At 42.7% G+C, this 15,155-nt stretch overlaps 1 pseudogene; it reads left to right on the forward strand.

Annotated features, from left to right (window-relative positions):
• The first annotated feature begins 8,600 nt into the window (after positions 1-8,600).
• The window catches only part of LOC102268894 (large ribosomal subunit protein eL8 pseudogene), a 48,094-nt pseudogene continuing 41,539 nt past the window's right edge, over positions 8,601-15,155 (forward strand).

A 15,155-nucleotide genomic window follows, 5' to 3' on the forward strand; every position in this document is an offset into this window, starting at 1 on the left:
AGCTCTGAAATGTATTTTTGTCCAATTTAATTATGATATGCTCTATTTTTTAAAATAAATAGCCTAGGTGCTGCCACATAAGCACCTAAATGATTGTTAATAGTGGTAACTGCAGGCTACATTTTGTTCCTTTGTCATTTAAAATTTGAACTTTTGCAAGTTCTGTGATAAACATCTATGGCTATTTAAATTCGCTCTACCTAATACTAATGAAAAGGAGAAAAACTCATGCCATAAAAACAAAAAAAGATTAGTTGCTTCTTTACTAAAATAGGGAGAAGAAACATAAATGGTTTGATTTCACAAAAATAACTAATATTTTTGTGTCATTCAACCATCTGTAACAACCTTCATTGTTGCTAGTAGTAATTTGAAAACCTTCTTTCATCTTGGTCCTTCTTAGCTAAGTCATTTAATTTTAAGCCACTGCTTTTATTTTTTTTAATCTTTTGGCTGCAGTGAATGGCTTGCAGAATCTTAGTTCCCTGACCAGGGTTAGAAGCCATGCTCTTGTGCTCACAGGGTCCTAACCACTGGGCCACCAGGGAAGCCCTGCTGAAACCATTTACCACAGACTGGGACTTGAACCCCTGTGCTGGGACTTGAACCCACATGGCTGGGACTTGAACCCAAGCCAAAACCCTGCTTGGGACTTGAACCCACGTGGCTGGCACTCAAACCCAGCCAAAATCCACAGCACCTAGTTTCAGGTCCTCAGGTTCTTGATGTCTCATCACAGAAGGCACTGAAAGCACAGTACCTGAAACCACAGTAGGTACTGAAACCACAGGTACTAAAACCACAGTACCTGGTTTCAGGAAGCTCAGGTTCTTGATGTCTCATCACAGAAGGAATTTAGTGAGAGACAAAGTGATAGGTAAGAAGTGGATTTATTTAGATTCAGAGAGAAGCACACTCCAGACAGTGTGGGCCATCGCAGAGGGCAAGTGTGGCCGCGAAATGTGGCATGGTTAATTTTTATAGGCTGGGTAATTTCATACGCTAATAACTGGGAGGATTATTTTAACTATTTTTGGGAACGGATGGAGATTTCCAGGATTTTGGTCACCACCCACTCCTTGGTCTTGGCACCTCTGGGTGTGTCATTTCACTTGCTGATTGAGGATCAAGATTGAGTCTTGTCTGCTGTCTTTGTCCCATTAGATTCTAATCAGTTTATATTGTGTCCTTGGGCTGTGTCATTCTTTTGAAAGTTGTGCTCTGCCCTCTTCCCTCCTGTTACACCACCTCCATTGCTTACAGAAAATGTATTCCTCATTCCTTTGGGAGAACATCTTCCCTGCCATACCCTGAGCTCTGCTGGGCACTACTATCTTTTCAACCCTCTGACTTCCTGGGACGCAGTAACTGGTTTACAGGTTGATAGATTCTCACCCTATCTTGATTGTAGAGGCAGCTCAATAACGATTGGTACATATTTGATTCAGACCTTGGTTGGAAGAAGGAGGAGTGGATGAGGGAATCATTTCTTCTGTTGTGATCTCATGACAGTATGAACCAGGAGCTGCTGGCACAAAAGTCCTAGGAGAAAGCAATGTGAGAAAATGAAGCCACCGCTCATCTTGAAAAAGGAATAGTCAACAATCCAGTTGTCCCATTTTTCTTGTTCTTCAGCTATACCAACAGAAAAATTTGTTTTTTCTTGCCTAAGTTCCAACTAGTTTTCTCTTAGTTGCAACCAAGAATCCTGGCTTACACAAAAGAATGAAAAGAAAAGATCTTCATTTAGAGTCCAAGAATCAATTGCATAAGTACAAGACAGGAGAGACCTGATTGTTGATTATCTAAATACTACCTAAAAAAATAAAAAGAAATGCTAAAAGATAGTTGACCACAACTGGCCATGAACCAATAAGGCATGGGTTGAATTGCTAAAAACAAACCCAAAACTAAAAACACCTGAATACAATAATTTGGGACATTGAATAAGTTAATGCATTGACAAATTACAGGTCAGAAGGAAGGTAACAGTTTGGTTTACTGTTTTGGTCAGAAAATAGTAAATTTGGGAAGGGAAGGTTTTACTGTTATAAAGTTCTAGCTAGCATAATATACAGGAGAATGAAAACTGGATAGTTTGGAGGATAACCATAAAAATGGAGGCTTCCCAGATGTCGCTACTGGTAAAAAACCCACCTGCCAATGCAGGAGACATCAGGGATGCCGGTTCAATCCCTGCGTCGGGAAGATCCCCTGGAGGAGGGCATGGCAACCCACTCCAGTATTCTTGCCTGGAGAACCCCATGGACAGAGGAGCCTGGCGGGCTGCAGTCCCTAGGGTTGCAAAGAGTCGGACACGACTGAAGCAACACAGCACAGCACAGCACAGCCAAAAAGATGAGGAGGTCTAGACAACAGCATACTAATAGGAGTGATAAAAATGTTAGACTCCAGAGAGACCCCAAGTCTCTTGTGCCAAGTGAGGATACAAGAAGTCTGCCCCCTGAAACGGAGCCATCAGCCAACCATGTTGGCACCCTGATCTGAGACTTCCAACCTTCAGCACTGTGAAAAATAAAGTTTTGTTGCTTGTCCATTTTATGATATTCTGTTATTAACAGTCCCCATGGAATTAACCTAACATTTTCTATAGATCTGTTCTGAGCCAGGCATTGTATAGGCATTAAATTTAATAGTCAAATATAGTTTAAAAAATGGGAAAATCAGAGGGAGGTTGGAAAAACAGAAAAGCAAACAGCTATGATTTTTTTATATACCGGGTGCCAGGCACTACTCTAAAGTCCCTTATATTATCATTTAATTCTTCAATAAGTTTCTCAGGTAGGTCTTACTATGCCCATTTTACAAATTAAAAAACAGAAGTACAGGGACTTCCCTGGTGGTCCAGTGGTTAAGAGTACACCTTGCGATGAAGGGAATGCAGGTTCCATCCCTGGTCAGGGAACTAAGATCCCACATTCCAAGGGGCAACCAAGCCCCCAGGCTGCAACTAGAGGGAACAACGGGCCGAAACAAAAGTCCCATGTGCTGCAACTGAGACCCGACACAGACTAAATAAATAACTAAATATTAAAAAAAATAACAAACACTGGAAGTATAGTGAGATTATGTAACTTGCTCAAGGTGACGCAGCTAAAAAAGAAAATGTCCAGCTTCATATCCAAAGATGTCTAATGCCCTAGACCCATCTTCAGGCTGCTTAATTACATTGCCTCTTTGACTCATCTGTAAATATGTCACCTCTACACATGGACAAGAGAAACCACAGTGTCAGTCCAGACAGCAGAGCTAGGTCCAGTGGGTTCCCTTGGCTATGTTCTACCTCATTCCTAGCCTTGAGTTTCTAAGAGGTTTGGTTTGTGCCTTTCTATGGCCCCTTTAGATTCTTGTCTTATGTTATTGTAATTATTTTCTGAACTTTGCCAACAGGGTATTAAGTTTCTTTATGGCAAGCATTTTATTCTTTTTTCTTTAATCTGATGGAACACTCAGCACAGTGCCTTGAACGTAGACCTCTGATTACTTCCTAACAACATACTAACTGGCAGTGCCCTGGGTTGTCTCATGGCGCAAAAGGCTGTCTTGTGACTGGACTAGCTCGGAGATACAGATGGGATTCTGCCCTGGGAGGATATTGGAGAAAAGGGACCTCTTAGACACTTCCTTTAATGACAAAGTAAAAGTGAACATATTCATTACTACTCATTAAATATTATTTTTTAAAAACCAGCAAAATTTAGCATTACTTTAACTTTAAATATGATGGTTACATATTAACATATAAAGAAGTTCTATTTCTTTATAATGCTTTATTTACTCGTACTAAAATTAGGATGTGTTTTATCTGTGATTAGCCATTACTGATTCCTTCTCTTTTCCAAGAAAATCAGTAGTCTGCAATAGAGGAGGAAGAAAAGAAAATGCCTGTCTAATTTGAGAGAACTGAATAGTAGGGGTTTTTTGTTTGTTTGTTTTATTTTGTTTAATTTTAAATGGTAGTCATAAAGTAGAGATAAGCTGTCCAAGAAAAACTGGGGTGTGTTTTTTTACTTGTGTGCCTAATTACCAAAAAAAGAGTGTTTGCTTTTCAAAGAAAGTGAAAGAATGGAAAATGTGGGTTTACTATAATAGTATAACATCAAGAATGCTTAAAAAAAAAGTCAGTCATTGTTCTTTGTGCACAGAAACAATGGTGCTTAACAGCACCATTGATTCCTAAATCAAATTTCCAGCTGCCAACCCTTGAGTGGAAGATTGCTTAACACAGAGGGTCTGTGTTGTGGCATGCCTCTTACTTCCCAGGCACTGTACCCACTGGCAGCAGAGTTATATGACTATCAAACACTGGGATCCAACATTTGGTGGCTAATACCACAGTAAAATGATGATCCAAGCCTTTTAGTTGTTAGAGAACAATGGTCATAAAAAGTAAAATCAATATTCTTCAAATATGAAGAGCTGGCATTACTTAGGGCCTCTGATCACTGCTTGTTCTGCCCTCTGGTTGCTTTGGTCTGGGGAGTCAGATTGGATTGGACCAAAGCTTGGGTGATCAGAGAGCCCCGAAAAGTACTCCAGACTTGCAGGGAAGAACCAGGACTACGTATTCTACAGTGACAGCTCTAGTCATGAGGAGAGAAGTCCTTGGAAAAGCTCCTTGGCTTCTGTCATTTTTGCCACTTTGGGAAACTGCCAAACCAGCTTACTTGACATTCAGTCACACATAGAGAATGTGTAGGTGAAGAAAGCAAGAAGGCACTAGAATGTGTCAACCTTGAGGGCCTCCAAAGTTCACAGAATTAGTAAAGTCAACAATGAAAAACAAAACTAGAATTTCAGTTTTATTGTAAGAGAGTAATAGCATTGAAAATGGGAGGATAGCCTTTGTATTTTTCCCAAGAGCATATTAATTGTAACCTTAAGAAAATTTCTGAACTATTGCAGGCAAGTTTTTCAGTTGCACAGTGTTGCTTCAGCAACAATCCTTCCAATGAATATTGAGGGTTGATTTCCTTTAGGATTGGCTGGTTTGATCTCCTTGCTGTCCAAGGAACTCTCAAGAGTCTTCTCTAGGATCATACTTCGAAACCATCAATTCTTTGGCGTTCAGCCTTCCTTTTTAGTCCAGCTATCACCAGATGAACTCCTGCTTATCCTTTAAGAATAATGCAAGCATAATTTTTCCTGTGGAAATTTCTGTGGCTTTTCCTTTTAGGCAAAATTGCCTTCTTTGTGCACCACCTGTGCCTGTGCCTACCTCAGTGGATTCAATATTTATTGAGTCGCCAACTTGGGTGAACCAGCTACAATAGTAGAAAACAGTCTAAGAATATAACTGTTAGATATTATGGCAGGCAGTCACTAAAACAGCCTCCAATAATCCTGCCTCCTAGTATTCACACCCTTATATTACCCTTCCCCCTTAACTTGTTTCTATGAATAGAATTTGGCAGAAGTGATGAGATGTTAGCTCTGAGATTCGGTTGTAAGAGACTGGGACCATCTCTCATTCACTTACTTTCAGAGACAAGTTAGTTGCCATGTTGTAAGTGACCTTATAGAGAAGCCTACATAGTAAGATAACATTGTCCCAGCTAACAGCTAGGGACCAGAGGCCATGTGAGTGATCTTGGAAGAAGATTCCCCAGCTCTCCCAACCCCCTTCTATTAAGCCTTGATATGACTGCAGTCTGAGACCCAGAGGTCAATAAATTGTCAAGTTCCTATAGCTAACAAATAGCAAAGCCAAAATTCCTGTCTCTCATCTACCTCTTGATTCAATTCTCTGCTGTCTTCCCTGTGTCTTTAGTCTCCTCTTCTCTTCCCACTTTCTGTCCTCTGCCTTGGATAATTTATTCATTCCTACAGAATTATTTGACAGGTATATGCCTATGGCTCCAACATTGTTGTGACTAGTTTTGATCTGTCATTAAAAATGCATCTATGAATGGTCAACTGCCTCTAGGACACCTTTTCTAGGATATCCTCTGTTATCTCAAACTCAAGATTTCCTTATCTGTAAAACATGAAACTTAGTTGTTCCATGTGGTTAACTGCAAAGTCTCACTTAGCTGTAAAATTCAAATGAATCTAGGTCCCAAACTAAATTAATCACCATCCATTCCATCCCACTAAACGGATCCTCCTCTTTCATGTCTCCCCTGCCCAGGCTTGAAAACTTTCAGTTCCTTCTTTTCTTTATTTCTCCCATATATAAAACAAGTTCTGTTCATCTTTATTTTGAAATTATTATTATCTCTTCATATTAGATAACTGCAAAATCTGTGGCAAATCTAATTTTTCCTGTCCCAATCCACTTAGTGTAGCTATTTCTTATACTGAGTGAGTGAGTGCTCAGTCGTGTCTGACTCTTTGTGACCCCATGGACTGTAGCCCACCAGGATCCTCTGTTCATGGGATTTTCCAGGCAAGAATACTAGAGTGGGTTGCCATTTCTTACGCCAGGGGATCTTTCCGACCCAAGGATCGAACCCACTCCTCTTGCACCCCCTGCATTGGCAGGTGGATTCTTTACCACTGTGCCCTCTGGGAAGTCCATTTGATGTACTAATCTTCCTTAGATGCTGTTTTCGTGGTAAAAAACTCAAAATGAAACTTTCTTACCAATCCTGTCTTGACTCCTCTGCTGGCTTATAAAGCTCTTCAGAATCTAGCCCCACCCTTGAGAGCCAGTGTCTAATCCCCCACACAAACCTGCAACTTCAGTCTGTCTGGTTTGCTCATGTCTGCCTCTGGGACTTTGTACTGTTGTTTTATTGTCTACCCAAATTGTACTGTCCCAGCTGAAGTCCAATATCCTGTTTGGATCCCAGGAGACCTGTTTCACTGTTACTGAACTTGACATCACAGGTCTTGCTGGGCCTTAAAGGCCTATTCCTCATTGAACTATGCTATTCCCATACCACATAAATGCCAAAATGTTAATGCCTCCTGTCACCCATCTTATCCTGTGCACTGGTCCCCAGGCTGCCTGGTGCCTTCCCACACTCATTCCCCAGCTGCTCCTTTCCTTCTCACATTTTTCTGTTTTCTCTGGAACCCCCACTTCATGATGAACAAATCCTTCCACATCCCCAGTCTGCCTCCCATTCCTGCCTTGACTGAACCCTTATAAGAACTTATAAGAACATAGCCTCCCTTGCCTCAGTCTTGAATGGAGAGGTGTTTACCAAGCCTCACATACTTCTGGGTTGGGAGGTGGGATTTCCCGGCTCACCAGTATTACTGCCAGACTAAAGAAGAGATGAAGCCAGCTGGCCCACACATACCCCTACCCATGTGTCACATAACACCTTCCTGCCACTCCCACGATGATTTTTTTTTTTTTAAGGGACTTAGGTCATTGTCCTCTTTTCCTCAGTTATAGTTCCTGTATCATAGCTTTTCAAAAAGCTTTCAGTATTCTCTTTAAAAAGATACCATTGACATAATAATAAAATTCCCCTATAATCCCAGCTGTCCCCACCCGACTCCGGGGATGACCACCATCCCTAGCTGGGCGTGTATCCTTCTGAAGTTGCAGTCTTTTGGCTGTGCTGGGTCTTTGTTGCTGCGTGGGCTTCCTCTCGTTGTGGTGAACGGGGGCTACTCTTTAGCTCCTTGTTGCGATGGCGTCTCTTGTTGTGGGGCACAGGCTCCAGGGAGCGAGGGCCTTAGCAGTTGTGGCACACAGGTTCAGTAGTTGCGGGCTCTAGAGCACAGGCTCGATTGTTGTGGCACACGGGCTTAAGTTTCTCTGCAGCGTGTGGAATCTTTCCAGATCAGGGATGGAACCCATGTCTCTTTCGTTGGCAGCTGGGTTCTTTACCACTGAGCCACCAGGAAAGCTCCTGAAGTTGCCGTCTTGAATTACCTTGTGAAGTCAGGGTCTTTGTAGATAAGCTTTGGATCACCTTATCCATTTTTACTGCCTAACTCCAGGGGCCCTCACCAGCTCTAAACTATACAGTACTGGGGCCTTTAATCCCAACATTCCTCCCTCTGATCACAACCTCCTTTACCTTCCAGCTGCCTCATGCCACATACATACCTGCTCTTCAGATATAATTGCCCAATCTTTTTTTTTTTAAATTGAGCTCAAATTCACATAGGATATAATTAACCATTTAAAAGTATAAATTTCGTGTGTAATGCTGTGTAAATACTGTGTAAATACAAAAATGCTGTGTAAATACTACCCAAAGCAATCTGCAGATTCAAATGTAATTGCTATCAGTCTCAATGACTTTTTTTTGACAGAAATAGAAAAATCCATCCTAAAATTCGTATGGAATCTCAAGAGAATAGCAAAAAAAAAAAAAAACCTTGAAAAATAACAAAATTGAAGGACTCACACCTCTGGATTTCAAAACTTAACTACAAAGTTGCAATAATCAAAACAATATGGTACTGGCGTAGGACAGACATACAGACCAGTGGAAGAGAATAGAGAGCCCAGAAAGAATGATTTTTAACAAAGGTGCCAAGATCATTCAATGAGAAAAGGACAGTCTCTTTAACAAATGGTGCTAAGAAAACTGTACATCTATACGCAAAAGAATGCAGTTGGACCTTACTTTATCCCATAGACAAAATTAGCTCAAGGGCTCTCCACTAGGATGCCGGGGGGAAAGAAGGCTGAGGGGCAAAAGATAGACCAGGCCCCTGCTGTCGTGAAGAATCAGGAGGCTGAGAAAGTGAACTGGACATCCAGCCCCAAAGGGACCTCACCCGCTTCATAAAGTGACCCTGCTGCATTCTGCTGCAGTGACATGTAGTACCTTATATAAGCGGCTGAGAGTGCCTCCTGTGATTAATTCAATTCAGCCAGGTCTTGGACTGCCAGACAGCTACTTAAGCTAGCCCACAAGTGCAGACCAGAGATGAAGTAAGAGAGGAAGCATAAGTTGCTGGCCTCAGCCGAGACAAAAACTGCAGGCCAAGGGGACGTCCCCACTAAGAGCCACCTATCTTTTGAGCAGACTTTGATACTGTCCCCGCCTTGGAGGAGAGCAAGAAGGCTCAGCTGGTGGTGGTTGCCCATGACATGCATCCCATTGAACTGGTGGGTTTCCTGCCTGCCCTGTGTTGTAAGATGGGGGTTCCCTCCTGTATCATCAAGGAGAAGGACAGGTTGGGTAGGGTGTGTGGTCCACAGGAAGACCTGCACAGTTGCCTTCACACAAGTCAACTCGCAAGACAAGGGCACTCTGGCTAAGCTGGTGGAAGCCATCAGGACCAGTTATAATGACAGAAATGATGAGATCTGCCATCACTGGGAGGCAACTTCCTTGGTCCAAAGTCAGTGGACATTGTGTTATTTTGTGTCATATCCAACTCTTTTGCAACCCCAGGGACTGTAGCCCACCAGGCTTCTCTATCCATGGGATTCTCCAGGCAAAGATACTAGAGTGTGTTGCCATTTCTTTCTCCAGGGGATCTTCCCATCCCAGGGATTGAACCCGCCTCTCCTGTATTGCAGGAGGATTCTTTACCGCTGAGCCACCAGGAAAGCCCATTGCCAAGCTGGAAAAGGCTACATAGAAGTAATAAAAATTCTCATTCAGTCAAAACAAACAAACACAAATTAGTCAAATGGATCAAAGACCTGAATGTAAAATTTAAAACTAAAAAAAGAAAAACTTAAAGAAAAATTAGGAAAAATCTTCATGGCAATGGATTTAGCAGTGGTTTCTTGCATATGACAACAAAAAAACAGGAAAAAAAAATAAAAACACACAGACAAATTTGAAAATTAAAAACTTTTGTGCATCAAAAGACACTATCAACAGAATAAAAATTAACTCACAAAATGGTAGGAAATGTTTGCAGATTATATATCTAATAAAGGATTCATATCCAGAATTTACAGATAATATTTTAAAAGAAAAATCTTGTCATACTGTTTTTGTGAGCTAAAAGATGATTAAAATATAAATGTTTAACTCTCCTGTTATATACTTTTCTGTATGTGTGTGTGTGTATGTTATAAAATATATAGAGGGAATTCCCTGGGGGTCCAGTGGTTGGAACTTGGCACAAGTGCCAAGTCCCTGGTTCAATCCCTGGTTGGAGAAGTAAGATCCAGCAAGCATCATGGCACAACCAAAAATCAACCAGTTAATTAAATTAATTAAATATGTATGTAGAGAAAGGCATATATAAGCTATATTATATACACACAGAGAGAGATTGTAAATTTCATGAGATTTGGTTAATCCTAAACATTTTCCCCATGGGTTTGGTGTATAGTCTTGTCCCACAGGAAATTTTCGATATATTAATTATTTTTAATTGAATGAAGGAGAGAAAAAGTACTGTATTTAATTCTTCCATTACCAGTAGTATGTTTTTCTAAAAGTCAGAGGCAATCATGCCATTCCTTGCTCAGAATTCTTGCATGACTTCCGTCCCAGTGCCTCCAGAGTTGAGTGTGGACTGGTTACCTGGTGGACAACTTCCCCTCATCTACTCTCGGCCATCCTCTCCCCCTCGCCCTCAGCACTGTATGAAGATGGAGAGAAGGTCTTTGGCCTCAGAACCCTTGATAAGATAGTGGCAATAGGCGCCACCTCAAGGACTGCTGAAAGGACTAAGTGAGGCAACATCTGAAAATGTCTGGCATACGCTTGAGAACAGTCAGCTCATGCTGGCTTCTTTTTCTCCCTCCTGCACCCTGCTCTTCAGCCACATGAAAGCTTTTGCCCTCTCAGAACACACGTAGTTTCACTCCTCCAATTATCCTTTCCCACTGCTTCACGTGTGTCCTCCTGACCTCTGCCACCTCACTCTGTAAAAATGTAATGAGCACTTCAAGACATATTTTAAACAGCACTTACTCAGGGAAAGTTTGCTGCCTCCCCTGTGCGTGTTCCTGCTCAATCGTGTCTGACTCTTTGTGACCCCATGGAGTGAAGCTCACCAGGCTCCTCTGTCCATGGGATTTCCCAGGCAAGAATACCGCAGTGGGTTGCCATTTCCTCTTCTGGGGGATCTTCCCAGGCCCAGGATCGAATCCATATCTCTTGCATCTCCTGCATTGGCAGGTAGATTCCTTACCACTGGGAAGATTCCTTGCCTGGGAAGCCCCTGGCTCCCCCAGGAGTTATAAAACTGCCAGAGAGGAGGAAAAGCTTAACTCTACCCTGGTCTAACAATGAGATTGACGTAAAACAGGAGAACAAGATAAAATAATATCTTAACTTGTACATATGGAAACCCCACATCCAGGAAAGGTTGAGACAGAAACACAGAATGAGGCATAAAGGAGCTGAGCAATGGAATAGGAACTTCCAAGGAGAGGAGGGAGTTTCCAGGATGATAAGAAGAGTACATGGCTGGGAATTAGTTGTCTACTCTGCCATATAGATAGGGCCACTTAGATAAAATTTATCTTGGTAATAACTGTTTTTCTGGGAAAAAATCCCCGATTTTAATTCTAGGTAGTTAAGTGGAGAAGGAAATGGCAACCCACTCCAGTGTTCTTGCCTGGAGAATCCCATGGATGGAGAAGCCTGGTAGGCTGCAGTCCATGGGGTCTCGCAGAGTCGGACAAACTGAAGCGACTTAGCAGCTACAGCAGCAGCAGCAGGTAGTTAAGGGAGGGGCAGTAGTTTCTCTTGAGCCTGCAAGGTCTCTATTGCCTTTGGTGCAAAATAATCCACATGCCAAAGTAGCACACCTTAAAGAAAGGCTGTCATTAACCCCTACAATCCTTTTTTATGCTTCCATGTACTTTTGTAAGTTTCTTAAAAGTTTTTAAAGAGGCTTTCATAGACTGTCTTGTGTTACAGTTATTTGTGGCCATATCTTATGGACATATACATCTATCTTCGGAGCCCAAAATGATATTAAGATGAATTGTTTGGTTGTTTTTTTGACTGCGCCATGTGGCTTGTGGAATGTTAGTTCTCTGCCCAGGGATTGAACCCAGGCTCTCGGCAGTGAATGTGTGGGTTCCTAACCACTGGACTGCCAGGGAATTCCCTTGAAACGATTTTTTTTTTTGGACCAGGAAATTTGGGTCTTCTATTTCATAACCGAAATACATCATAATATCACCCCAAGTACAAGTCTCCCTATAAATAGTTCCTTTCTTTATGTGATAACATCCAGCCAGGCAATTTAGCACCCTTGCCACCCACAGCTCTCCGGATGATAGAGCTGCATGAGATAACGTAAGATCATGGGACTGCTAGGGAGGTGGAGGTGGGGAAACGCACAGCTGATTGGACCTGGGATGGCACACACCGGAACCAGCAGGAACAAACCCAGTCATTTGCTCAGAAATGACTTGTGTGGCCAGGTTCTCTCTCAGAAGAGCCAGGCTAGTCCCTTTCTCCCTGAGGAACTTCAGTGGGTGTTTTTAGTTGAATCTGGATCCTGGAGCTTAGTGGCCATGGGGGAGGTTCAGGGTGAACAGCAAAATGGTGAAGGGAAAATGGAGGAAGGTGAAAGCTGGTGCAGAAGCAGGGACAAAGAGACATAGGGAAGAGCTACCCTGCTTCTCAGGGCTCCTCAGTTCTCTGGCCAATGTGAATGAAGCCGAGCAACAGTTTGCTTTCTGTCCTTGGGGCCTGTGAGATCTCTGTGTACTCTTAGTGAAGTGGTGAAGTGAAGGTGTTAGTCATTCAGTCGTGTCCGACTCTTTGTGACCCTGTGGACCGTAGCCCACCAGGGTCCTCTGTCCATGGAATTCTCCAGGCAAGAATACTGGAGTGGGTAGCCATTCCCTTCTTCAGGAGATCTTCCTGACCCAGGGATTGAACCCAGGTCGCCTGGTCTCTAGGCGATTCCTTACCATCTGAGCCACCTGGAAAGCCTGTATACTTTTAGTAAGTACCCCTTTTTACCTCAGTTAGATAGATGCTTCTTACAGTCACCCACATCCTGGCTACAAAAAGGAAGTTGTTTTGCTGAACTAACTCCACCCTGTAATGTGTCCAGTCACCTGAATTTATATCTATCTTTGACCCTCTCTTTTAGCTCATTATGACTTCGGGGAAATTTTATGCTCACTCTGTGTCTCCATTTCTTTAACAGGTAAAATGTAATAACTTCATATCGTGTTTTACCACTTAACAAAAACTTTCTATACATTCTCTCATGTGAATTTTTTTAAAGTTCTTAGAATACAGACAAGGCATTTTTCTTTATGTTTTACAGACTTTCCCAAGATCTCTATCTACTCAGGTCACTGTCAACTTTACCTCAGATAATACAGGTATTTTTAAAAAGGATAATAAATTGAAGATTGAGTGAATGAATACATTCTAGATCTCTTCTGTAAGAATACTTGATGAAAAAAACCTCCCAAGTCATTAGAGGCAATAGTGACTTCGTATTCTACTTTTATGAGTCCCGTTTCAAAGTATACTGATACTGAGTTCAGTATTTGGACTGCCAGATTGAAAGCTTATGGTTGTGATGAAGTGCTCTATTTCTAAAAATATGTGTAATATTCCTACCTGTGGCACGTGCTTCATGAAGGATTCGTTACCATCTGGAAATTTAATTTCGAGGCTATAGGCTTCAGACCTTACCTGGACCCATGAACAATACCTGGTACTTTCCCACTTTAAAAATATGCTATTACGGGTCACAAAGAACTTTCAGTACTAGGATGATGCCACATGGTCCTGTTCCCCAGAACTTCCTCACGGGATCCCCGAGGCCACAGATACAGCCTGACCAGGTCCCACCACAGACAAGCTTCTTGCTCTCCGTACTCCCCGCCAAGGCTGCCTGTCAGGCTGGTTCTGCTCAGACCTCTCTCAGCCCCCATGTGGCTTAGGGGAAGCCGACTATGATGCTCCTCAGAGCTGCCTGCGCTGTTCCACTCAGAGCCCTGCTAAGTCACCACCCTCTCCTTCCAGCTGTGGCCACCAGACCACATGGCTTCTTTCTCAATTCAGCCCCAAAGAGAAGAGAACGTTATGCAAACTAGGTGCGAGCACAGAAAACCCAACCCCCTTCCTCCCTCACACCAAAAAGCACACGGAGGGCTTCTTATGTAATACAGGGATTAACCAACACAGCGTGTTGTAATTGCACCCACCTGAAAAAGACATTACTTTGCCAACAAAGGTTCATCTAGTCAAGGCTATGGTTTTTCCTGTGGTCATGTATGGATGTCAGAGTTGGACTGTGAAGAAGGCTGAGTGCCGAAGAATTGATGCTTTTGAACTGTGGTGTTGGAGAAGACTCTTGAGAGTCCCTTGGACTGCAAGGAGATCCAACCAGTCCATTCTAAAGGAGATTGGTCCTGGGTGTTCATTGGAAGGACTGATGCTGAAGCTGAAACTCCAATACTTTGGCCACCTCATGCGAAGAGTTGACTCATTGGAAAAGACTCTGATGCTGGGAGGGATTGGGGGCAGGAGGAGAAGGGGATGACAGAGGATGAGATGGCTGGATGGCGTCACTGACTCGATGGACGTGAGTCTGAGTGAACTCTGGGAGTTGGTGATGGACAGGGAGGCCTGGTGTGCTGCGATTCATGGGGTCGCAAAGAGTCGGACACGACTGAGCGAGGATCTGATCTGAAAAAGAGAGGGAAGGAGAAACCAGTTTGGAGTTGGTTCACAGCTGAAAGGGCTGACCCTCGGTGGCACCTGTTCAATATGGTTCCAAAGAAACACCAAGTATGTGGATTGGAAGAGAGCCTAACTTTCTGCTCTTTTGCTGTGATGTGTAACAATGTTAGTAACACTGACATATACCATGTTAATTCCTTTATGAACATTCTTCATATATTAGCCTTTAACATAGTGTCTGTCACAAATGTGTTCAATGAATGACAGCTATAGAAGTAGTAGTAGTATATTATGTTATTATATTGTATATATATTATTATTGCAGTACCCGTAGTAGTGTCTTCAGTTCAGTTCAATCACTCAGTCATGTCCGACTCTTTGTGACCCCATGAATCGCAGCACGCCAGGCCTCCCTGTCCTTCACCAACTCCTGGAGTTCACTCAAACTCACGTCCATGGAGTTGGTGATGCCATCCAGCCATCTCATCCTCTGTCGTCCCCTTCTCCTCCTGCCCCCAACCCCTCCCAGCATCAGAGTCTTTTCCAATGAGTCAACTCTTCGCATGAGGTGGCCAAAGTACTGGAGTTTCAGCTTTAACATCATTCCTTCCAAAGAAATCCCAAGGCTCGTCTCCTTCA

The sequence above is a fragment of the Bos mutus genome, chromosome 14 (genome assembly GCF_027580195.1).
Source record: "Bos mutus isolate GX-2022 chromosome 14, NWIPB_WYAK_1.1, whole genome shotgun sequence".
Classification (NCBI taxonomy): domain Eukaryota; kingdom Metazoa; phylum Chordata; class Mammalia; order Artiodactyla; family Bovidae; genus Bos; species Bos mutus.